The 24,907-nt window shown below is 45.8% G+C and overlaps 1 protein-coding gene across 1 annotated transcript in view; it reads left to right on the top strand.

Annotated features, from left to right (window-relative positions):
* Positions 1-24,907, top strand: part of UBA1 (ubiquitin like modifier activating enzyme 1) — a 2,903,587-nt gene that overhangs the window by 2,318,975 nt on the left and 559,705 nt on the right. The window lies entirely within an intron of this gene.

Here is a 24,907-nt window from a genome sequence, read left to right as displayed (position 1 = left end):
CAGTGCAGCTAGGAATAGCTTCTGAGGGTTTCGAGTTTGAGATCCTTGATATAAAGGGTAAGCAAGCTCTTTGACAAAGAAGACTTTTAAGATGAAGAAATTAATTTAGAAGGACTTTCCTTCTAAAGAATCCAAAAAAGTGAACAAGGAAGAGTGGGGTGGGGGGTGGGGGTGGGGGCAAAGCACCAAACAGACCTCTAGCCAGTCTTCCCCTAAACTACTCAGGATGGACACTGGAATTACTAAAGATTCATAACATTCTCTTCAGCCACAACTTTGTTCAGACCTTCCTTGATTGGCCATTATCAGGCTCCTTCCTAGTCCTGTGCTCAGGGTGCTCAACCAGTTGATGTGGTAATTCAGGACCTTACTCTGTGGAAAAGACCAGGGAGCTGCTCCATTGAAAAGATTTTCTTGCTATATTGGATTTCGATCTGTGTCTGCCCTTTCCAACTGGTCATTAAGGTATGACAGGAGTCCGTCCAAGCAGTATGATTTAAAGCATTTGGTGAGCGTCATTGTAAAACTTCAAACTGAAATGGTTATGTTTCCCTTGGTCTGTAGGGTGGACAAGTGAAAACTCCAGGCATATAATTCTGTTCCTTCCTCTGGCCCCAGTTTCAGCATTTGGAGTGCGTTACCCAGTTGCTTTACGTGTGTGGTCTGTGTTAAAGCAGACTTGCTTGATCCTTTGACTGCCTTGGGCCTGTTGCTCTCAATTCCAACCCTGCCTGCGTTGAGGGCACCTAAGCACCTGGAGATAAACATTAAGTACAGCATCAGTGTCTGTGCCAATCCCATCAGAGTCTTTCACTGCCTCCTATACTTGGATGTTTTAACTCCCGAGTGCCAGAGACAGCTTCAGGTGTGTGGGTGACTTTTGGATCAGTGTCTGTGTACTGGGCCACATTTCAGAGTTGACCTTTAAGGTGCTGTGATAAACTTTGGTACTGAATTTGTCAGCTCTTTCAAATACCTTTTTGGCATTACAAGATCTGGAAAGATTGACTGCCATGTCCAGGTGACAGGACAGAAAAGGCCCTCCTCCAAGTACGTCTCTGCCTGTCAGCATCCATCATTGTTGTGTTGTATTTGGGCACCAGTCATGAACTTCTTCCTAGAAGTTTCAAAATGCCTTGGAAGAGGACATCTTTGAAAGTCAAACCTGTCCTCTTGCCACTCAAACATCTCCCTGCCTGAGGAAACCCCAGAACCAGAAATGCTAAAGGAAGCATATAGAGCATTTTCCTGTACCTAGATCAACTCCTAGATGCTATCAGTTGAATATTTTATTGCTGCTAGAAGATGCTTGCTACAGCGTTGCTTATTTTTTGGTATCTTTGTTGGTCAGAAAGTCTCAGCTGTAGCCTTTTCAGCCATTAATGTTGATAAGCTGCTGTGTAGAGACAATGGTCTGCATATTAAGACTCAGTAAAAATGGTTTCCTTGTGTTGGATCGTCTGTGACCACCAGTTCCCTGGTTCTGATAGTTCTAGGTTTGATGGTTTTTGCAGTACTTATGGTCATTCATGCTTTCCTATACATGAGAATTCTTCAGTGGACATTAAGTGTACAGTAGTCCCAAGTTTCAGATTCCTTAAGTGCTCCTGCCCCACATGACACATTTGCAGACATTATGGGTAGCTGGACTCCCCACTGACTGCAGTAGTTTACACAGATGCCTCCTCTTTAGGGTTGGGATTGTGAGGGGGAAATGACTCAGGCCATGGACTGATCTGGAGGCCGACCTTCACATGAACACCTTGGTGGTGATGGCAGGTTTCCTAGCATTGCAGGCCCTTCAGGGCTTTTTCTTCCAGTGGTGATTTCCATACATTCAGGCATGCTGTGGTAGTATGCTAGCTCAACAAGCAAGGAAGAACCGTACCTTACAACCTTAGTTGAGACATTTTGAAAGTGTGGCACTGGGCAGGTTCTTTGCACTACTTTTGACAGCATTACACATCCCTAGCAGACAGGCTTAGCATATCTATACTAATAGGTTCATAGGTAGGTAATAGGCTATTGGCCCTAGCCTCACAAGTTGTCTCTCAATCTTACAGTAGCATAACTCCTCTTCATCTGTTGGGCTAGCTCTGCTGCAGTCTCTCTCCCTCTTTAGCTAACATGTAATTTAAACAGCTACTTTTCCCTGATCCCTGCAAAGGGACCCATCACCAAGAGGCGCTGTAGTCATTTATTGGCCCCCTGGGCTTGGGTTCATAGGTTTATTCTAGGCTAAAGACCACCAGGGCGTTTATAAGCCTAGCTGGGTTCTCAAACTCAATTATTCCTGTGCATCATGGACATTTGGAGAGGGTATGTTTGGGAGTTTCTAGAGTATATGTTGGAAATGGGTATGTTAGTTGGGGCATTACTGTCCGTCTCTACGAGAGACATGGGGGCCAGACCTAGTAGGAATTTTAGATTTCCCATCAGTCAGTCAAGGTTATGCTTAAATAGGGTTAAGGATGGACTCTGCTTCACAAGGATAGGCAGCCTGTTCAAGTGCATATGGATCATCTGAGACGCAATGTTGTCTCAGCCATGTCTTATTTATGTCACAATCAAAATTTCAGTGCTTGGATCTACTGGTTCTGAGGATGCCTTTTATGCCAGGTGTAGATTGCCTCTCCGTAACCTGTAGGAGACAGAGTACAAGAAATATGGCTTTAAGGTGATCCATATAGGACAATGTATTTATATCTTGGATTGTCCTGGTAAGAAACCTTAATAGGTGTTGCAGCTGTTTCATATATCTAGTCAAGTACATGCCAAAGAGGTGATTGTACTAAATGATGGGTCTGACAAAGGCTGAATAAGTGAAGCTGGCTTCCTTGGGCCTGGATGTCATGCCCTTACTTATAAGTTGGGTGACATAGAATGTTTTTCTTAGTAGCTTGGTTATATTTTTATTATTTATTTACATTTGTTAACCGGGTAGTGTCTGACCGAGTTGAACAAAAAACGTTTTCAGCAGAGACCCTGGGAGGAAAGCTCCACAACAGAAAGAACATTATTAAGATACGAGGAGTTATCTTAGTTTAAGTAATACATTGCTAGCAAAATATGTAAATGAGCTTAAAAATATTCTCGCAAAATGTAGTAAAAGAATGCAGTGTAAACATGCATGTTTCAGGCTGAGATTGCTTCTCAGTAATCTGTAAGAGACAAGAGTACAAGAGATATGGCTGGTTAAAGGCCAGATTACTGTCTACATATGTTCCCAGATCCTTGACTACTGGTCAACACTTGTCTTTTCGGTGAAGTAATTAGCCTGGGTGGCAGTTTTCCCAAAAGGCAATATAATGCATTTCTTGAGATTTGTACGTAAAAAGCACAAAAGGAATCGTACATGATGATTGACTACCACATACATAATGAGCCTAACCGAAACCTAAAAGCTAGCTTGATGTAACACAAGGCATTTTGTACAATCCAAACTAAAATTAGAAACAGAGTACTAATAAAACAAAGGCCAAATAAACTGAAGTTACAGAACTAGTAATTAACTCTTAGCCTTTTCCAGAGAGTCCCAAAGCTCCCTTGATTAAAGGCTGTTTTGCACCAAGATGACAATAAGATCTTTCCAAACGGAATAATAAACTTAAAAAAAATGAATAAATAAAAAGAAAACGAAAAAAATCAGTGTGTTAGGTGAAGATTGTGTGCACTTGTGCTCGTGCATGCGTGTGTGACTGCAGGCACATGAATCAAGAAAACAGCACCCACTATGGTAACCTGGGAAAATATGCAGTATAGATAATCATCAGGTAAAAATATGATCAGAATAAAAACTGTAATCATAACTGTATTAAAAACAAAAAAGAGAAGTGCTTTCACCCAGAGGATTTCATTAGATCGCTGTTAAAACTGAAAATTTATAAAAATCAGTTGTATGCTAAAAGTGTGAAAAATTCCCATGACTGTGCATGTGTAGTAGCAGAACAGTAAACCAGCAGAAACCATGAAGACTACAGGCATAAAAAATGTCCATGTGAAGAAAGGTGCAAATGTCATGTCAAAATCATTAAAATTTGTGGTTCATTTTCTTTAGCTGAAGAATGCATCTAATTAAACAAGCAGAATTAAGTCCAAGCTAGATGTAGGTGTTAAGGCGAATTTGCCATTCCCACTCCGCCTTTTCAAGAATGGCATTACAGTTTCCCTAGATTGGACCTATCTTGATTGACCAAAATGTGAAAAGTGGGGAAAAAAATGACCCTAGTGATTCAGTGTTGTGCTTTGGAAGAGAATTCTTGCTTAGTCTTTCTAATTTCAGGCATGTGTTGGGCTATTCTCCTTTTAATATTAGAAATAGTCTTACCTGCACAAGAAAAGGAAAAAAAAAAAAAACTTCAGACGTAGACCACTGGGCTCTGTAAAGCTTTTCATTGGTACAAATCCCAGCCACCTTACTGTTATATTTCTTACCCGTACTGGGACAAATGAAAAAATCTCTGCTCATGCATAACAAAATAAATATTTGAGGGCTAGACATGAAAGTACTGCTGCCCAGTCAGACTGGGATGTACATGCTGAGGCTTTAGAACCTACAGTATGCCAAACAATGTCAGACTCGTGCTACTGCAGCCTTGCTCATGTTCATACATCCAGAGTGACTGTAGATGTTCTTCATGTTTCACTGTTGCAGCCATCACACTAGAGATGTTCTTCATTCCACATTGCTGCAGTCCTAACCATTGGGGGTAGTCCGCTGTCCAGTCGGCCCAAATACCAAAGTATATGGCTGACGTCGGTCAAGGCGCATTAGACTGATGTCAGGACGTCAGGGTACTAATGCGCATGACCGACGTCATATCCTCAGTCTTTTTTTTGCCGCATGGTCCGATGCAGAAGCAGTTTTGCGAGTGCAGGTTGGCATTCTGAAAAATTTCCGAAGTCGGAGTTTCAGACCGAATCAAAGTTGGCTAAGTACCCCGCTGGGGAACATTTTGGTTTTTTCTTGCCTCAGTATTTAACCGGATGTCAGAAAAAGTGAATAACTGTATTTCTTGTGGGAAGCAGATACCTCATAGGGATTACCATACTTTGTGTATACCTTGTTTAGGGCCTGAGCACGACGTTGTTGGTTGCTGCTCTTGTGCTAGATTTAACAAACGCACAATTAAGAGAAGGTTAGACTGTGCCAGGTTAGTGTTTGGGAAGCGTTGTAATTATAAAATGCCGTTGGATGCTCCGACGCCCGCTTCGTCCAAAAAGCGCAAGGACAAAACAGCAAAGCCTAGGGTTGATGAACCGGCAGTCCCGGACGTCGGTTCTTTAGAAACTCAGTGGAGCCAGAGGTTTTGCCAGGAGTTTCTTTGGAGTCTCAGGCAGAGACTTTACTGTTACAGGATGTGCCCTCTCAGGAGGTAGGCCAGGCTGAGGTGGCTTCTCAGGTAACTGTTCTTCCCTCTCTTCCCAAGGTAGTTAGAGCCTCTCCTTCTGTTTCCAAAACTTCTTTGAGAGGTAGGCCAAGTTTAGCTTCAGTGGGGGCTTCTCCTAGCACTTCAGGTTCTGTGCCTAAGAAACATATGCTTAAAATGGCAGAAGATTTAATTACTATGATTAGAGGCTCTATGCCCCTCCTGATAAGAGGCCTACGGTGGAACCTGAGTTTCAGACTTTTGAACACTGTTCAGAGGCTTCTGAGTCTTCTGCGGGAAGACTTGCAGGAGTATCCTCCTTATTCTGATTCTGATGTGGATGATTCCACTCCTACAGCTTCTCCTCCTGAGGATTTCTCATTTTCAGAGACTCTGCATTCCATGAGGGAGCACTTTAAATGGGAAGGCCAAGATTACTCTGATTCCAGGAAAAGGCTTAGGGAATTCTTATTTTTACCCCAGCATAGGCCCTTAGCTATACCTCCTGTGTTGAATGTGGTGGAAGACGTTTTTGCAGAGGCTTCCCTGAACCCTGATTCTTTGCCTCCTGCCCCTGTTAAACCTGATAGGTACTATAGGGTGCCTGAAGCTCATAAGTATCTGTTTAAGAGTCCTAGGGCAGACCCGGAAACTATTTCTCAGGGGCCTAAAGGTGTTAAGGCCTCTGTTGTTAAAAATCCTGTTCCCACTGATAAAGAGGCAAGGGCTTTGGATAGGTGGGGAAAGAAAGTGTATACTTCTTCCACTTTAGCCGTGAGGGCGGTGAATTGTCAGTTTCACATGCTAAAATATCAAAATTATCTCCTTTCACAATTGAAATCTAAGGTGGATGCTTTGGCGGAAGGTATAGAGTGTAAAGAGTTGCTGGATTTAGTTCATGTGTCTGAACAAGTGGGTAAGCATTCTTTGCAATGTGGTTTTGATGCTGTGCAGGCCTCCTCGAGGGTGGCTGCCACTAGTTCTGTTCTTCGCAGGCATGCCTGGTTGAGGATCAGAATTTAGCAGAGCATGTTAAGACTAGGATTTTGGATGCTCCTTTACAGTCTGATGTGTTATTTGGTTCACGGTGGAAGCAGTTTTAAAGAAAATGGAGGACAAAGCTAAGTCTATGCAAACTGTTAAAGATTTTTTGCAGGTGCAGCCACCGAAGTTTAGTAGAAATTGGCCTACTAAGGGATGGACATATCCTGCTTATAATTCTCAGTCTAGGGGTAGGTCTAGGCGTGGTAGGGCCAGAGGTCAAGCTTGCTTTAGGCCTAGAGCAGGGGTTCACCTGCTCAGACTTCTGGTGAGGGCAGGGGTCAGTCCTTTCGTAAACAGACCCAATGACCTGCCTTTTCAGCTGCCAGTAGATTCTCGTCTGGCAGCTCCTTTGGGAGGAAGACTGTCTCTTTTCAAAGAAAATTGGGATTTAATCACTCAAGACAGATGGGTGTTGGATATCATTCACCACGGTTACAGGTTTTATTTCCATACATTGCCCCCTTTCAAAGGCATGCCAGGCGTTCCCTCTCCACAAAGGAAAGAGGCTCACAAGCAAATTTCTCTGTTACTCCAAATAGGGGCCATTCAGCCAGTCCCTGTACCAGAAAGGGGCCTAGGATTTTACTCTCGCCTGTTCCTAGTACCAAAGAAGGGGAACACGTGGAGACCAATTTTGGATTTATCTATCCTCAACACTTATCTGGACATTCCCAAGTTCAAGATGTTGACGTTACAACAGCTTTTACCTCTGCTGGGCAAAGATCATTGGATGGTAACTTTAGATCTCAAGGAAGCTTGCCTTCATGTGCCTATAAGACTAAGTTGCAGGAAGTATCTGCGTTTTCGAGCTGGAAATTCTCATTATCAGTTCTCTGCATTGCCCTTTGGCTTATCTACTGCGCCCAGAGTATTCACAAAGGTTCTGGCTCCAGTGATAGCTTACTTCAGGCTAAAAGGAATTCAAATCTATCCTTACTTGGACGACTGCCTGATTCTGGCTCAAGAAAAGGAAGACCTTCTACAGCATCTGGAATATGTCATAGCAGTGCTAAGATGCCTAGGGTATTCTGTGAACGAAATAAAGTCCAGTCTAGTACCCTCTCAAGCCATGTGCTTTCTGGGTGTGAGACTGGATACAGCAGCCCAGTTGCCCTTTTAACCCCGGACAAGCAAAAGAATCTTTCCAGTTACTTCCATCAACTATCTCTTCAGTCCGGGCTGACTGCAAGGACAGTCCTTCAAGCCTTAGGGTTCATGGCATCTTGTATTCTGGTGCTTCCCAATGCCAAACTGCATATGAGGAAGCTGCAATGGTATCTCAAAAATGTGTGGACACAGCACTGCCAGGATTTGGACACTGTCATTCAAATAATACCTTGCATTCAAAAAGAATTTTTGTGGTGGGCTCAGGAATGTCACCTAAACAAGGGACTCTCTGTGACCCGGCCAGAGGCGAGTCAGATTTTAACGACAGATGCCTCGGACATTGCTTGGGGAGCTCATCTAAATGGAAAGTGGATACAAGACAAGTGGCCTGCCAGACTACAGCATCTACATATCAACATGAAAGAGATGTTGGCAGTCCAGTTTGCATTAATGGCTTTCAAGGAGTTACTTCTTCCTGGGCAGGTGTTGATTCTAACAGACAACACAACTGTCATGTGGTACATCAACAAACAAGGGGAACACATTCTTATCCTCTATGCAGGCAAGCAATGATTTTATGGGAGACTGCGCTCAGCTTGCAACTAACTCTTCAGGCAAGGTTTCTGCCGGGAGCACAGAACTCCTTAGCAGATGTGTTAAGCAGGCAAATCATGGATCCCCACAGTGGAAACTGGATCTTCATGTATTTCAGAAATTGACAGTGTCATGGGGAACTCCAGACATAGATCTGTTCGCTTCTCCACTGAACCACCAGCTGCCAAAGTTTTGCACAAAGGGGTTTCATCATACAGCTTGGAAAGTGGATGCTCTTTCTTTCAGTTGGAAAAATCTTCATGTGTATGCCTTTCCACCTCTGCCTCTTCTCCCAAAGGTGCTCCTAAAGGTCAGACAAGACAAGCCAAGGATGATTTTAATAGCTCCAGATTGGCCTCGGCAACACTGGTACCCACTACTAAGGAGTCTGGTAAGGAAGCCTCCATGGCCTTTACCTTTGATTCCACACCTGTTATCTCAGAAGGACGGTCACCTGCTCAATGTCAAGCTTCACTCTCTTCATCTAACAGCATGGCATATTCTGTTTTGAAACACAGCAGGTCTCAACTTCCTCAACAAGTGTTAAATGTGATTATGGAAGCCAGAAGACCTAGTACAAGGAAAGTGTACATGAAAAATGGAAGAGATTTTTATTTTGGAGTGCAGCAAAGAATTTGGAGATTTCTGAGCCTAATTTGAGTGTGGCTCTTCAATATCTTACTGAGTTATTGGACAAAGGTTTGTCCTTCTCTTCCATTAAGATTCATGCTGCAGCAATTTCAGCTCACTATGATTGTGACCCTCCATTGTTTTCGCATCCTTTGTTCAAGCAGTTTCTTAGAGGGGCAAAGAATATAAGACCCCCACGTAGAGCTCCTACTCCTGCTTGGGATCTCAATTTTGTGTTGGAAAAACTTACTCTACAACCTTTTGAGCCTGCGGCTACTGCTGAATTGAAATACTTGTCATGGAAGACTGCTTTTTTGTTGGCTATTACTTCTGCAAGAAGGGTTTCTGAGTTGCAGGCCCTTATGGCAGTAGAGCCCTTTTGATTTTCCATAAGGATAGGGTATCATTACGTACTAATCCTTCCTTTATGCCTAAGGTGGTTTCTAGTGTGGCTTTAAACCAAACTATTCATTTGCCTACTTTCTATGCAGATCCCCAAAATAAGGGAGAAAAGATTTTGCACACTTTGGATGTACATAGGCAGTTACGTTATTATTTAAGCAGGACTAAGGATTTCAGGCAGTCTCAGCAGTTGTTTGTTTCTTTTGCTTTGAGTTCTCAGGGCAAGCCTGTGTCTAAGCAAACTATTTCTAAGTGGATTGGGTTTTGCATTTCATTTTGTTATTCCCATCATGGCAAGGAGATTCCAGCTGGGATTAGGCCTCATTCCACTAGGGCTACTGCCACTTCTACAGCATTTCTAAGGGGGGTGGCAACTAAGGATATTTTGGAGGCAGCTACTTGGAGTTCAGTACATATTGGTATTCGGGCCGACTGGACAGCGGACTACCCCCAATGGTTAGGACTGCAGCAATGTGGATCCTCGAACATCTACATTTATGGTAGGTACAAAACTGTACTTTATCTACCTGCAGGTAGCCCTCATTTGGCCCAAATACCAGAGACTCAGTATTTCTGTGTCGGATGCTGTCGCTTCTTCCATGACATCAGGTCGTCGGGGGTATAAAAACAGGCAGCTGACACCATGACATCAGTCTTTCATGCCATGGAGTAGTCCAAAGCAGAAGTTCGCAAGTGCCGGTCGGCTGCTACCTGAAATTTTCATTTTCAAGTTGAATAATCCTGAAGTCTTCTAAAGCTACGTACCCCATTGGGGATCCTTTTTTCCTGCTCTAACCAATGTCAGAAAAAATTAATAATTGTCTTGCCTGTGGAAAGCAAATACCTAACAGATATTCATTCTTACTCTGTCACCTGTTTAGGCCCAGACCATGACTTCCCTCGCTGTCTGTTTTGTGCCTTGTTTAACACCCAAACCATTCATCATCTGGCTATCTTTGTCACTAAATTCTTTCCCTCTCTATCTCCGTAGTCTGAAATGGCTTCAGTAAACTTTCCGACTTTGATCTTCCGAAAAAACGTAAAGATAGAGACAGACCGCATAGGTCCAAACCTGCTGATGATGCTTACGTTAAGCTAGTCGCCAGTCAGCCAGTACTCAGTGAGGTGCCTTTGCAGCCCTGGATGCCCGCTTCTGTGGATTCGCAGGCCTCTGCTGAGACCCATTCGGAGTCCGGTATTCCTCGAGATGCTTCTTCGATTATAGAACCAGCAGATGTGTCTACCTTAAATGGGTCCGGAGCCACTGTGCAGGCACCGGCGTCTGAGGGAGTTTTTCGTCGTCCTGATGATCGAATCAAACAGACTACTTTTTTAACCAAAACTACCAAGCTTCTTAAACCCAGAGTACGCACTAATCTTAGAAAACCGACCAAAGCGCATGCTCAGGCACCCATGCCACAAAAACAAATGCTTAGACCTTATTATGCTGATTAGGGGAAGCCAACCTTCCCCAGCTAAGAGACAGACTCCCGTCACCTTCAGGTTCTGCAGACCAGGAGTCCATTGACTCTGACCTTTCTGATTATGAAGACATGCCCGTATCCACCTATGAGGATTCAGATGCAGAGGAATCCATTCCCTCTGCCTCCTCTCCAGAGGATTTCTCTTTTGATGATACCTTACATACTTTAAAAGAGCATTTCCATTGGGAATGCCAAGACTGTCCTCAGTCCAGAAAGAGACAGAATTTAGAGTTGTCTCAGCACAGGCCTTAAGCTGTACCCCTTGTCCTGGATGATGTTTTCGTGGAATCCAGTCTTACTCCAGACACTTTACCTCCGGCCACTAGGAAACCAGGCAGGTACTACAGAGTACCTGATTCTCACAAGTTTCTTTTCAAGATTCCTACTGCTGATCCAGACATTTCCCAGGGACCTATAGGTATTAAGGCTACTACAACCAAAAAATCCTATCCCTTCAGACCGGGATTCCAGAGCTTTGGACAGATGGGGTAAGAAGATGTATACCTCTGCAACTCTTGCTTATCAGGGCATTGAATTGCCAGTTTCACATGCTGAAATACCAGCAATACATTGTGGAACTTATTAAACAAAAAAGTGATAATTTTTCAAGATGGTACAGAAAATAAAGAATTGCAGGAGCTTATGCACTCTGCAAACCAAGTTAGTAAGCATACTTTGCAGTGTGGCTTTGGTGCCCTGGAAGCATATTGTAGGGCAGCAGTCACTGGCTCTGTACTGAGAAGACATGCTTGGGTGAAGGCGCAGGCCTTGCCAGATCATGTAAAATCTAAATTACTAGACGCTCCTTTAAATAAGGACCATTTGTCACCAAAGCAGAAGTTGTTCTTAAAAAAAGATGGAAGAAAAGGCTAAATCTATGCAAACTGTTAAAGAATTCCTACAAGTGCAACCACCTAGATTCAGTAGGCATTGCCCTCCAAAACACTGGTCCTTTCCAGCCCCCTCCAGGCCTTCCCAAACAAGACCCAGGGGAAACAAACCACCCAGACTACAGTCTATTATGCAGAGATCTAAGCAATGTAGCGCCCCCACCCCTAGAGCAGGGAGTGGTAAGCCACCTCCTTAGGGAAAAAGCTCACAATGACTTCTCAACTCTGCTTCCCAGCCCTGCCCAGTTGCTTGTGCCCCTAGGAGGAAAACTTGCCCTTCATGCAAAAAATCACTCAGGACCGATGGGTCCTCAACATTGTAACCCAGGATACACATTTTATTTCCATTCACTGCCAAACCCAAGCGGATTTACAGACCTTCCTCCAAACCAGTGAGCAATGGCTCAAAACCAAGTACTTACCCTGCTAAATATCAGAGTTGTTCAGCCTATTCCAGTAGAACAGAGGGGTCAAGGATTCTACTCCAGACTATTCCTGGCACCCAGGAAAGAGGGCTCTTGGTGCCCAATTTTGGATCTTTCAGTTCTCAACACCTTCCTGGTGGTACCAAAATTCAAGATGCTTACCCTGCAACAGCTTTTCCCTGTGTTAGCCAAGGATGCCTGGTTAGTCACCCTAGACTTAAAAGAAGCTTATCTGCACATCCCCATAAGGGAGTCGTGCAGGAAATATCTACGTTTCAGGGCAGGATCTATGCATTATCAGATCTGAAGTAGTTAACTTCATTTGTCCATCAACCTGTGGGGTATCGGCTCCATATCTGATCCGAGCCGGCAGCTTCAAACAGCTAAGATCCGAGCTCCAAGCTCCTCCCCTTGCCCATAATTCCCTGCTTATCCCTTCCTGACCTCAGATCTCATTTGCCGCGGTTCAGTCAGCAGCTCTGAATGAGTTCCAGGCGTGGGAGTAGATTGTTTTTGTGAGAAAAATCCTTTTCTTTTTCTATTATAGCAGTAAAAATTTGTGTGTTGCTCCTTAGTTAGTTTCCAGTTGTTAACTGTTTTTGTAGTTAATTTTAGTTAAATTACCTCCCCCCCCCCCCGTGTGTGTGTGTGTGTGTGTGTGTGAAGGCGTGTCTGTCTTTGGGCCTAGTGTAATTTTGTCCCTAGTCATGTCTGAGGCCCGTAAAGCCTTCTTTTCGAAATGCACCGAGTGTGGCCATAAGCTGTCCCCAGTGTGACTTCTCCTCAGGCTGCAGCAATTGTGCAGCCTTTAACCCCAGGGCTTTGAGGGACAGGAGGACGAAGTTGATTCTGGCGGGACTGTTACCCCTGGACTCTATTTCGTCCTCCTCTACCTCCGTGGCACCTGCCGCAGCAGTGCCACCTTCCATCCCTGCTCCCCTGGCCGGGACTCACCCTCCCATATCAGGCCAGGAGGGGAGGGAAACTAGGAGGGAGAGGAGAAAAGAGAAGCACCACAAGCTGCGGGCCGAGTCTTCCTCCTCTGCCCCACCGGCCAAGCAAGCAGCTTCTCTCCGGGCCTTCTCCTTATTCACCCCATTTTTCCCTGGAGGAGGAGACCTGGCCGCCTTCGAGGTCATCAAGACAGCACTCCCGGCCCGCCTCTGTGACATCCTGTAGGTCAACCCGAAGCTTGTCCGATGCAGATATGGACCGGATGATGTGTAGGTTCCTCCAGGCCCAGCTGCAGATGAGTGCCCCCTTTTTCACCCCAATTGCTCCTTTTCTGACCCACTTCCGGGGTTCGGAGCCGGGTAGCATGGGAGCCGGGGGAGTGTCGGTGCCGATAGTACCTCGTACTTTGGCGCCGACGGCACCCTCGAGTTTGTCCGGTCCGTTTTCAGACCCGAGCTCTCGGAGCCGAGAGCTGAGCTTCAGATCCGGAGGTGTCAGTGTGTCTTCGGCTCCGTCTCGGTCGGAGCATACTGGCCCTTCAGATCCGATTGCTTCGGCACCGGCTCCGATCAACACATCGGATCTGAGTGGATTGCTCTCGGATCCCAGAGAGAGCAGTTCTCCTTAGGTGTTCGATGTCGTGGAGAGGGTATTGTTGAGGGATTCGAGGCCCCAGGCTCCTGCTACAGTTCCACCCTGCACTCCCTCTCAGACAGGCCTACCTTCCATCACCCGGCCCCAGGGACAGCCTGCGCCTACGTCCCAGATAGTTCCCTTGGAGGAACAGGATATGGTTGGTGAGGCCTCTTCGGACAGTCCCTGCGAGGAGGTTCCTCACAAACGTAAGTGCAAGAGGAAGGACTTGGACTCACCTCAGTCCTTGACAGAAGACAAACTTAGAGGAAGGGGAAGGTTCTCCAAGGTCACCTCCCGAAGACGTCTCCTGAGACATCATGGAAATGCTTCGAATTAGAGGGGGGGTGATCAGCCCAAAAACCTTCCTCTGATGAGTCTGTGTTTCTGGAGGCGTTTGACGCAGGCCAATCTACCTCTTGGGTGTCCCCTCCCACCGATCCCCTGGTAGACCTGATTACTACCAGGGCATGAAAGGAGCCAGACACTGTGGAGCCCATTCCAGAGAGACCCGATAAAATTCTCAGCCCCCCTTTTGATAGGACGTGTTGGAGCAAAGGTGCTCTTGTAGATGCCATGTTGGTGGCGGCTTCCTCAATCCATCCTCCAGACAAGGAGTCTCGGACGATGGACCGCCTGGAGAAGTGGATGTTCGCTTCAGCCACCTTCTCTGTAAGGTCGCTAAATTGTATGGCACACGTGATACGACTCCAGCGGGATCTCATCAAAGAATACGCCGGGTCGCCCCCAGAGTCCATGTCGGCCGAGGATAAGAAAGCATTCTCAACCCGAATGGCCACTCACAAATCCATTACAAACACCTCTATGCGGCTCCTCTCCCATGCTACGGAAGGAGCCGCTAGAGCTAGCGGAGCGGGCATTGACTTACGACTGCATGTTTGGCTCCGCCATTGCGATTTTGTTGAACCCTTCAAGGCATCCTTCGCTAATGCCCCGTTTGACGGTTCTTTGCTATTTGGCAAGACCGTACGCGACACGCTGGTCCAGAGCGGGGAAGACGTCTGCCATTGGAGTCCGCTTCTCTGCTCCCCAGAGGTCCTTCTCTAGGAACCAAAAGGGACAGAAGATGTGGTTCCGGAAGTCTCAACAGTCCCTTTTCGCTCTGGACCCTTCGTCCTTCAGAGGCAGAGGAGGACAGGGCGGATGCCGGCCCAGAGGCAGAGGGGGACTGAAGAATTTCAGGTCGAGAGAACCCTTTTCTGATCGGCCCGTGCAGCAACCCTGAAGGGTTACCTGACTGCTCCACTCTGGAGGCAGTCGGGGGGGCGTTTCTCGAGGCACCTAGCAGTTTGGGAGTCCATTACAACAGATCGCTGGGTGCTTCGAATCATATCCAGAGGTTACAAGATCCCCTTTCTCAATCTCCCTCCCAAACCCTGGAGCCTCCCCGATGTTCCACCCAATCAAAGGGAGGCCACAGCCGCAGAAATACTCCAGCTGCTAGAAAAAAGAGCAATCCAGCACGTCCCCCCAGACCAATCCGGATCAGGCTTTTACTCCAGGTTGTTCTTGGTGCCAAAAAAGACGGGGGACTTGAGACGAATCCTCGACCTGTCCTTTCTAAACTTGTAAGTGGCCAAAGAAACGTTCCGGATGGTCACCATTCAATCCATTCTCCCACTCCTGCAGAAGAACGACTGGATGTGCTCTATAGACCTCAAGGATGCGTACTACCACATTTTGATGGACAGGCGATCCAGAAGGTTTCTCCGCTTCCAGCTAGGAGCCAGCCACTACCAGTTCAGGGTCCTTCCCTTTGGTCTCACCACATCCCCCAGGGTGTTCACCAAAGTCTTGGCAGTTGTAGCGGCCCACCTGAGACTCCAGGGAATACAGGTCTTTCCGTACCTGGATGGCTGGCTCTTGACTGCGCCCCCACCAGGCATCTACTGTGTTCAGCCAGAGATTACTTCCTTCACTTGGCCTCCCGACTGGGAATCGCAATCAATCTCAAAAAATCTTCTCTTCAACCAACCCAGATCTTGGACTTCATTGGGGCCAGATTAAGCACAAACCTTTTGCAAGTCTTCTTAACTCCGGACCGGCTTCGAACCCTAAAGCTCCACATGCTGGCCCTTCTACACTCATAGATTCATAGATTCATAGATTAGTACTAAGCTAACTGCCTTTGCAGGCCATTGTAAGCCTAGCCAATTATCTCTTGTGAGACTCCCCTGCTGCACCTTGTGTAAATACACCTTAACTTAACCGCCAGGCACCCGGCTCCTCTAGCGGAATTAGTCCTGAGGGCTCTAGGTTCCATGGCGGCAACAATCAACCTGCCACCCTTAGCGCGCTTGAACATGAGGGTACTACAATGGACCTTGCAGTTTCAATGGTCCATCCTGCAACATCCACCGAGTTCACCCATCACCCTCAGCAGGGTTTGCAGGAAAGCCCTATTCTGGTGGCTCCAGTCCCTGGACCTCCAGAAAGGACGCCCCTTCTCTGTCCCCCTCCTCTAACCACGGTGACCACAGACGCTTCTCGTCTCGGGGGGGGGGGCATTGTATGGGCAGAACCGTCCAAGGCACGTGGACTCATTCAGAGACCTTGTTGCATATCAATGTCCTAGAGATGAGAGCGGTGCTTTTGGCGTTGTAAGCACTCCAAGCCCTTTTTCCCTTGGGTACAATTGCAATTCAGACAGACATATCAGTAGTCTGGTATATCAACAAGCAAGGGGGAACCAGATCCTACCCACTTTGTCGAGAGGCCATGAGAGTTTGGGAATGGGCGATCTCCAACAACCGCTTTCTCATAGCGACACACATTCCAGGCTGGTCGAACATCTTGGCAGACCGGCTGAGTCGAACCATCCTTTCACCGTACGAGTGGTCTCTGAACCTGAGAGTAGCGAAGCGAATCTTCCTCAAGTGGGGTCAGCCTTGCTGCGATCTCTTCGCGTCTCCTTCGAATGCAAAGTGCAGCGACTACTTCGCTCTAATTCCCCCATCGGGGGAATCCCCCAGAGACGCTTTGGTGCATGTTTGGCCATCCGGTCTACTTTGCTTATCCACCTCTTCCCCTAATGCTAAAATTCTTGCAGAAAGCCCGTCGGTTGGGGAGCAGAGTGATCCTCATAGCCCCATTCTGGCCTTGTCAAGCGTGGTTCCCATGTCTATGGTCTCATCTAGTGAATCCCCCATGGATTCTAGATCCCACTCCGGATCTGATCTCTCACCCACTAGGATTAACAACCCCGAACCTGGACAACCTCAAGCTTACAGCTTGGTTGATCCAGTTCCAGTAATAGCTAGGACTCCCGGTGTCTCGTTCTCTGTTAAGGCTATTCTAGTAGTCGCTCAAGCCTTCTACGAGAAAGGTTTATAATAGCAAATGGAAATGCTTTTCAATTTGGGCGGAGCACAGAAACTTGGACTCCTTTACAGCTCCGTTACCAGCAGTGCTAGAATTTTTGTCAATCTTATTCGACCAGGGTGCTAGCTCCTCTGCGGTCAAAGTCCAGTTAGCCGCAATCTCCCACCATCATGTGGGAAGTGATCTCGGTCCCTTGGCCTCTTCTGAATTATGCAAGACCTTCTTAAAAGCACTTTCCTCTTGAGGCCTCCTGTTAAAGATGCAGTTCCTCCATGGGATTTAACTCTTGTTCTCCAGTCTCTGACAGCTCCTCCCTTTGAGCCTGCAGCTTCGGTGGATCTAAAATACTTATCTTGGAAGACTGCTTTTCTTATTGCCATCACTTCGGCCAGAAGGGTTTCAGAGCTTCAAGCCCTTTGCGCCAAACCACCATACTTGGTTTTCCATAAAGATAGAGTTTCTCTCAGGACAAATCCCTCCTTTTTGCCCAAAGCTGCTTCGGGGCCCAATATCAATCAATCAATCCATCGCCCTAACCTATAGTGCGTACTAAAAGGATTCTTTGCCCTTCGTTTCCGGATAACTCTAGGTTAGGATGCGCAGGTGATCCTTTGTGTTGTAATGCTCTGTGTTACTAAGCAAACTCGATCTGAGGTCAGGAAGGGATAGCAGGGGATTATGGGCAAGGGGGAGGAGCTTGGAGCTCAGATCTTAGCTGTTTGAAGCTGCCGGCTCGGATCCGATATGGATCCGATACCCCACAGGTTGCTGACAAATGAAGTTTACCTACTCAGATGGAACGTTACGGTGAGTACTTAACTTCTTTTTCTCTGCACTTCCCTTTGAATTATATACTGTGCAACTTCACATGAGAAAGTTCCAGTGGTTTCTTGAGAACAGTTAGAAAACATCTGCACCCCCTGAAGTTCATGATCCCAATGCTCCCATGTCTTTCCAGGGAATTGAAATGGAGGATAGCTCAGATAAATGCCAGGCCTGCCCCTGCCCCCCAAACAAGACCTTTTCACAGACTCCTCAGACACAGTTTAGGGAACAGCCTTGGGAGAATGGAGAGTGAGAAACTCATGGACCCGTACTCAACAGAAATAACTCAATATCAAGGAAATGAAAGCCCTGATATTAGCCCTGCAAATTTTCAAAGATCATCTCCTTCCAGGCACACTGAGGTGGTACACAGACAATACCACTGTGCTGTGGTATGTCAAATGGGGGGTGGGGCAAGGTCCTACCTCCTGTGCAGCTTAACCTTACAGGTTTAGAAACTCACCGTAGACAGACAAGTCAACATCCAAGCTGTCTACATTCCCTCAGCAGACAATGTGTGATGGCAGGTAGTCTAAGCAGGACCATGACTCTTACCTCACGAATAGATGTTAAACAGGGATGTGTTTCTGGACCTGGTCCATCAGTGGGGTATTACAGATGTGGATCTGTTTGCCTCCCCCGTGAACAGACCGGTTCCAACCTTTTGCTCCAGAGTACCATACCCTGAAGCATGGAGGGTGGATGCTGTTTCATTCCCTTGGAAGGGGATGTACGTTTATGACCCCCCCCCCCCCAATAGAAAAAGTTCTGCTGAAAATTCCTAAAGAGCAACCTCAAATCTTGTTGGTGACTCCCTGTTGGCGAAGGCAGCACTGGTTCCCCTACTACTGTATCTAGCCAAGGGCTATCACCACAAGTTACCCCAACAGATTGACCTGCTAATACAGGAGAGAACACTTCTACACCCACAACTGTCCATTCTGAATCTTACTCTGTGGATGATAGGGCATTGATTCCCTTCAGACACTTTACTCAGAGGACATGCTTCAGGTTTTGCAGGAGGCCAGAAAACCAAATACCAGAAATCCATACCTTTCAAAGTGGAAGAGATGTTCTGCCTGGTGTCTAAAACACAACTTACAACCGCTGGTAGTGAGAACCCTCAGTGGTCCTGTCTTACCTGTGTGAATTGATAAGTGTGGACTCTCTTACTCTTCCGTCAAGACCAACCTATCTGCCATCTCAGCATGCCTGCTCCTCCTTTGGCTTCTAGGCTGGAAGTTAAACTTTTCTTAAAAGGGGTTTTGCACTTCAGACCCCCAAGGAAGTCCATTCCGCTTGCTTGTGATCATAACTTTGTACTGGAAAAATTGACACCCTTCGAGCCAGCTAAAGACCGTCCACTCCATCATTGTACATGGAAAATCTTATTCTTGGTAGCCACTACTTCAGCCAGAAGGGTCTCAACTTCAAGCCTTCATGTCTTCCAATCCTTTTACAGTCTTCCACAAGGACAGAGTGTGTTTGCACACCAACCCTACCTTTATGCCCAAAGATGGCAAAGAGCTGTCCCTGAATCAGGCCATCAATCTACCCATTTTTCCTTTACCACAAAACCCGACTGAAAAGATTCTAGATACCCTAAATGTTCACAGACAACTTGGATACTATCTGGGCAAGACTAAAACCATCCGCAGATCAGACGGGCTTTTTGTGTCTTACCACCCAAGAGCACTGGGACACCCTGTTTCCAAGCAAACCATATCCTCTTGGATACCCAAAACAGTCACCTTTTGCTATTTTGCCCATGGCAGAAGTTTTATCTTCCCAGTGAAGGTGCATTCCACCAGGGCAATGTCCTCCTCTGGAGCCTTTTTCAGGGGTCTGGATACAGCTGCCATTTTAGAAGCAGCTACTTGGTCCTCCGGCCATACCTTTACCAAACACTACAAGTTAGACATTGTGTCTAGAGCCAGAGCGGGATTTGCCTGAGCCATCCTTCCATGGGTTTATGGAAAATGCATCTGTTCCTCCAGCCTGTTCTTAATGCAAGAGCTTTTGCACTCTCCCTTGTGCTATAAATATAGCAGCATATGAATTGAAAGATGTAGTTTTGTGTAAAATCTTACCAAAACTTTAGATGTTCTCTTCTATGTGCTGTTGTATAGTTTCCCCCCCGCCTTCCCCCTAGCACTTGCCTGACACCTAAGTACCCACTCTATAGTCGCTGATTCTGTCAGAATTCAGTTCTGAGGAAGATGTGTGCTGACATCCATTTTGTACCTGACGTCTGTTTATGGCCGATGTCCACAGAGAGAGATGCGGGAGTTCCCACGCACCCTAGCGGTAGTATCTATCTTTTGTAAAATGCCGAGACGTACAAGAGTCACCGGAGGTGGACGCTCTTGTGTTATGAATATAGCAATATGTAGAAGAGAAGGTCATCTAAAGTTATGGTAAGATTTTACACAATACTATTCTTCCCAATTTGTATGAAAATGGTTTTATTCTACACTATTCTTTGTGCTAAGAAAGGAGGGAGTCTGGAGACCAATTCTGGATCTCTCTGCTATCAACACCTTTGTGCAGGTGTCTTCATTCAAAATGTTCTCTGCTCTTTTACCTCTCATTCTAGCTGAGACCTTCTTAGTGTCCCTCAACCAAAAGGATACATCTTCATTTTACTCTCTCTTGCTTACAGGAAGTTTGAGGTTTTCTGCTGGCTCATCACATTTTCAGTTCTCTGCTTTGCCCTCTGGACTTTCTGCAGCTCCAAAAGTCATTAAGAAATGCCCTGTCCCTGTCAGACTTTTGCAGAGCAAAGGGATTACAGATATTCCCCTAGTTAGATGGCCTGTTAATACAGGCACCATCTCAGCACAAACTCCTGATCCATCTCAACTTCAGCCTGTACCTTCTACAGGTTTTATGATTCACAATTAATTTCAAACAGTCCGCAATGACTCCAGTCCAAGACTTTGTCATTTTAGTTTACATACTAAACACCAAACTCATGCAGACTTTCCTACCACCAAGCTAAGTGGAAAATCTGTCCAGTTACTTCCATGTTTTCTTCCTTCCAGTCCTTTACAGTAAGGAAATTTCTCCGAGTTCTGGGAGTCATGGAAGTGACCATATCCGTGCCTCCTTTTACCAAATTGCATGAGAAAGTTCCAGTGTTACAAAAGTCCACCTGGTCCCAACATTCGCAGCCACTGGATGTACTTCCACTCGTACCTTGCTTAAAGGAGATCCTTTGCTGGATAGCACAAATAAAGCTCAGCCCTGGACTGCCTTTCAAGTTGCAGACCACCATAGCAAGAGCTGAACAGATGCACCAGACGACACATGGAGAGCCTTGACAGGCAACCTGAATGTTCAAGGACAGTGACCCAAAAGCATCAGATCATAGCACATCATTTTGAAGGGAGTGAGAGCGTGACTGTAGGCTCTACAAGCCTTCAACCACTACTACAAACCAGGTCCTTTAAGAGTGTTCCCAGACAACACCAGTTATTTAGTACTTAAGCAGGTGGACACCATATCTTACCAACTGGCCTTTTTAGTTTTGGGAGTAGGCCATGAAAGCAAATCTCTCTCCCTAAGCAGTTTACAATCCTTCATAGAAAATTATATTGGCAGATGGTCTTTCCTTGATCTGTTTAGACTACTTTGAATAGATGTTAAGCAGGGAGATCTTCCTAAACATTGCCCATAAATGGTGGTGGGGGGCCTCAAATCTGCCTCCAACAACAATTTCCACTTTTGTGCACCAGGACTTGCTGTGCTCTAGCTTGGAAAGTGGATTTAATGTCCTTTTCCAGGAAAGGGAAGTTTCTTTGTGCCTTCTCTCCACTTCCTCCTCTTCCCAAGGCCTTAAAGATACAAAAGGAATTTCCAAATATCCTACTGATGACTCCGTTCTGGCCAAGGCAGCACTGATTCCCCTTTCTCTTCCACGTGGCCAAAGGTCATCACCAGAAGCTTCCTTGTATAGTGTACTTGTAGAAGCAAGCCCTTCTTGCTGTGTGAACATCTCAACTTGCCATCCTTCAACCATATGATATTAATGATAGAGAACTGGTGTTTAAAAGGGATCGGAATCCTGAGAATTTCCGAAGATTCCCTAAGAGGCAAGGAAACATTCCAACAGAGAATTTTACTTCGCAAATGGAACAGATTTTCTATATGGTGTCAGTCCATAAATCAAGACCCAGGACGCAGTTCAAGCTAACTGCTCAATTGTCGTCCTCCCGTCTCTGTGAATTACTGAAATCTCATCTAACATATTTATCGATTAAAGCGCACATTTCTGCTATATCTGCTCGTCCATCTCTGAATCCCTCTCCCCTGCCTAGACTGGAGGGTAAAACAGCTCTTTGAAGGTTCACTTCACCTAAAAACCTAATGGGAAAGATGTCCACGCTACTTGGGACATCAGTTTTGTGCTGGAAAAAATTTGGTCTACCTCCCTTCGAGCCAGCAGCTTCTGCTTCTCCCAAATTCTGTGCTTGAGAAACATTCTCCTGGTATCTCTCACCTCTGCCAGAAGAGTCTCAGAATTGCAAGTGGTGGGTTTGGCATAATGGTTAAGGTCCTTACCTCAGACACAAGGTACAGGATTTGGTTCTGATCTTGCATTTTTGGCTAGGCTTAAAATAATCCTTCATGGCAGTTTACCTAGTATTCAGATATTAACCTTGTGGCTGTCCCCTCCCTTCTTGATTTTTTGCAAGGATAGGGTGCCATCAAGGGCCATTCCCTCATTAATGCCCAAAGTGGTGAAAAAAACTGTCCCCTTAATCGAGACATTAACCTACCCACCTTTTTTCCTTCCCCAACAAAATGGGGGAAAGAATACATACTTGAAGGAAATTCTGTGGTGGGAGTGGTGTGTCAGAAATAATCCAGGGCTCCCCCTCAAACTCCCAGAAGCAGTGCTTTCCCCAACAGCTTGGATTTGGCCCGGGGAGCTCACCTAGGATAATTCAGGATCCAAGGGTCGGGTGTTGGGACAAGCATCAGACAAATCTACACATCAGTGTAAAGGAGGAGTTATTCTGGCATTAAATGCCTTTCAAGAAAAACAGACTCCCAGACCCATAAAGATTCTGGCAGGCAACACTACAGTCATGTGGTACCCGAAGAGTTGAGAACCCATTCCTGTCCGTTATGCAGACCAGCAATAGAATTTTGTCTCATGGCACATCGACCAAACGGTCACATCTGTAGTGTATTACTACATCAGGACAGCCTGATGACTGCCTGAACTGGGCTTTACAAGACTCCAGTGAATGGATATTGAAAAGGGATTTTTTTTCTAGATCTGACGAATGACTTGGGTGTTCCAGAATTTTTTTTTTTTTCATTTTTGCTTCCCCCAAAAAATAGGTAACTTGGCATGTTCTCCTCAAGGACCCCCTCAGAAAAGGGGCATGGTAAGCAGAAGCAGCCTCCTTCAAATGGACAGACCTCTTTGCCTTTGACTTTCGCCAGTGCTGGTTAGCTCCAGGGTATTGCGTAAGGTGGGATCAGACAAGCAGAAAATGAGTCTTCTAGCTCTCTACTAGCCCAGGCAACACTGTTTTCCTTCTTGACATTCAGCAAAGGGATAAACATGCCTCTTCCACCTCCCATGGACTTAGTAATGCAAGGCATGGGATCTGTTATCCATCCCAAATTAACTGTAAAATTGACCTTGGTTGATTGGCTTCTGGTTCTGTCTAGGTAGTTATTTTCTCAGGCTGTTCCCTCTATCATGAAAGAGGGTAAAAAACGGAGTACCAGGAAGTCGTATGTGACTAAGTGGGAAAAGGTTTGGTGCAAGGCTTATGGTATTATACCCACTCTCCCACCTTTGCAACAGGTTTTGGAATATTTCTCCCTTCTGTACAAGCAAGAACTATTCTGTTCTAGCATTCATATCCATCTACACATTCCTACCTATATTCCCTCCAGTTTATGTTCACTCCCACATGAAATAATTGTTGAAGGGATAGGTGCTACAGCTTAAACCACCCAGACTGTAACCAGCACCCATGTAGGATCTAAGTTGTTCTCAAGAAACTTAAACTGGGACCCCCACCCACATTTTGAACCAGCAGTTTTAGCCACTATCATACTGTTTACTTGCAAGACTGCCCTGCTTCTAGCACTCATTTCATCAAAGCTCATCTGAGTTGTAAGTCCTGATGTTCAAGAAGACATTCCTTATCTTTCATCGTGACAAGAGCTACCTTGAGAACCAACTCCCCTTTCATGCCCAAAGAGGTGTCAGAGTTTTCTCCCTGTGTTCTTCCCAAACCCTCAAAGCAAGCAAGAAAAGAATACTACTTTCTCTTGATGTACATAGACAACTAAGATTCTACTTCCACAGAACAAATTTTCCAGAGAGGTCTTTGCCGAAAGCAAACAAGGGAAACCAGTAGGCAAGCAGGCAGCCTCCAAATTGATTGTAAACTGTATGCCCGTTTGTTGATCTCTGTTATGGTAGTATTTCCCTGGAAGTTTAGAGCCCACTCTACTTGGGCAAAAGCAACAACCACAGCATTTATAAGGGTAAGCTAATTCAGACCACATTAGAAGCAGCCATTTGATCCTCTGTGCACCCCTTCAAACTGTACAATCTTGGAGCCATTTCTAGGGCTATAGCAGAGTTTCCTTGCCATCCTACAGACCCTGTTGTCCCTGGATCAAAATTCATTCCAACCTCTCCAGTAAGAAGCTTTGAAAATCACCCCAAGACTTAGTTCAGCATTGACTACAATTGACATAGTATAGTTGTGTAGATGACTTGGCATAATTGTAGATGTGTGAGTCGTTAATTGTTGCAGTACCCTTTCCAACTTTCCTTTCTTTTTCTTGTCTTTCTTTACTCTAGGGTTAGGACAGGGTCCACTCTTTCCAGTCATCTCTCCCACTTCCTCACCTACTCCTTTTAGTCCCAGGTTCTGGCCAACAAGAAGGCTACTTGGGCAGGTTATTCTTTGCCTGAGGACCATCATATTCCTAGGAACTTGGACATTAAAGACCTGAAGATTAAACCTGCCAACATACTACTAGGTACCCCCTAGCGTCTAATGGCTGAGGATGTCCATCTGCTGGAAATGAAAGACTGATATTTGGCCAGCCATGGGATTTTGCATGACAGGAAGTTCCAAAACTCAGTACTGCAGCATTGATATATCCTAAATATTAATTTAAATGTATGAGAAATGTAGATGGCTTTGTTTAAAATGCAGAGCATG

Source organism: Protopterus annectens, chromosome 8.part0 (assembly GCF_019279795.1).
Source record: "Protopterus annectens isolate FY-2018-M chromosome 8.part0, PAN1.0, whole genome shotgun sequence".
In the NCBI taxonomy this organism is placed as follows: Eukaryota; Metazoa; Chordata; order Ceratodontiformes; family Protopteridae; genus Protopterus; species Protopterus annectens.
This window is presented reverse-complemented; position numbering and strand designations above follow the sequence as displayed.